This window comes from Sorex fumeus, unplaced genomic scaffold, assembly GCF_029834395.1.
Source record: "Sorex fumeus unplaced genomic scaffold, SorFum_2.1 ptg000070l, whole genome shotgun sequence".
In the NCBI taxonomy this organism is placed as follows: domain Eukaryota; kingdom Metazoa; phylum Chordata; class Mammalia; order Eulipotyphla; family Soricidae; genus Sorex; species Sorex fumeus.
In genome coordinates this window covers 11496251-11497672 of record NW_026606127.1, presented here as the reverse complement: position 1 = coordinate 11497672, position 1422 = coordinate 11496251, and the positions used below count along the sequence as shown (strand labels likewise).

Sequence of the window (1422 nt, the reverse complement as noted above, 5' to 3'; positions counted from 1 at the left end):
ATTCTAGCTCATTGATATCTGGTACAAGTTTTATTATTTCCTTCTTCCAGCCTAGTTTGGACTACTTTTGTTGGTCATTTTCCAAAATCTTGAGCTCTAATTTATTCATGCAGGCCCTTTCTTTCTTCCTGATGAATTCTGGTAGAGCTATACTCTTTCCTCTTAACACTGCTTTTGCTGTGTCCCACAAGTTCTGGTAGCTCGTGTCCTCATTCTCATTTGTTTATGGAAATTTTTATTTCCTCTTTGATTTCTTCCCTAAGCCATCGGTTGTTCATTACTTCCCTTAAAGAAAATATTTCCTTGCTGAGCTTCAGTCTGTTTGATCTATCGAGAAGTGACAAAGAAGTGTTGAAATCTCCTACTAGTATTGTGTTGCTATCAATGTTTTTCTATAAGTCTATTAGAAGTTATTTTTAAGTATTTTGCTGGTCTGTCATTAGGAGCACCTACAGTGAGGAGGGTGAGTTCTTTCTGATGTACAGATCCCATGATCATGAAGAAATGACCTTCACTGTCTCTTATAACCTATAGCCTGAAGTCCATATGGCCTGATACTAGTATGTCCACTCCAGCTTTGTGGAGGTGTTCTTTTCTTTCTTGAAGAATTGTTTTCCAGCCTTTGACTTTGAGCCCATGGTTGCTTTGATTGTTCAGAAGTGTTTCTTCAGGCAGCAGAATGTTGGGATCAGTTTTCTAATTCATCTTCCCTTTCTGTGCCTTTGAATTGGCACACATTTAGTCCACTGACATTGAGGAGATTGTTGTGATGGGGATTTGTGCTATCTTTATGTAGAATTTTTGTACTTGTGTGGATTTTCTTAGCTTAAAGTCGCCCTGTTAATTCTTCTTGAAACAAAAATATGGATCACTTTACAATTTTGCATGTCATCTCTGTGCAAGGACCATGCTAATCTCTGTATCATTTCAATTTTAGTATATATGTTACAAAACATAGTATGAGTTAATTTTTCCATATTTTTCTCTTCTTATTACTTTGAGTGCTGTCCTTACTCACTCCTATGGCAGACAGTGATTCCAAATCAAGGAATGTATTTCAAAGCAGCTTGAATAGTTAGATTTAGAACTTTAATGTCCTAGAAAGAAAAATATGGTTTTTACCATATTATCTTTTACCATACCCAAGGCATCAGTTTTACAAAATAATTCTTTTGGAAGATGGTATATGAGTCTTCTTTAATGCCCTTCCCTGAAACCTTCATTAAAACCATTAAACTAGAGCCTTTTGCTGTTGTCACCTCAGTCCCATGTACATCTCCAGGAAAAGGTGGATGGTGTTGTCTGCAATTTGACCACCTTGAATGTAAGTAGGATTTTTCTCCTGAAGGAAGAGGTGAGGAGAATATTGATGATTTCATTCCACCTTATTACAAGTACAACTTGAATGGAAGGTGAGACTCA

At 36.6% G+C, this 1422-nt stretch overlaps 1 pseudogene; it reads right to left on the bottom strand.

The window, feature by feature from the left end:
- Positions 1 to 857: 857 nt before the first annotated feature.
- Positions 858 to 956, bottom strand: LOC130037083 (uncharacterized; annotated as a pseudogene).
- Positions 957 to 1422: the final 466 nt, after the last annotated feature.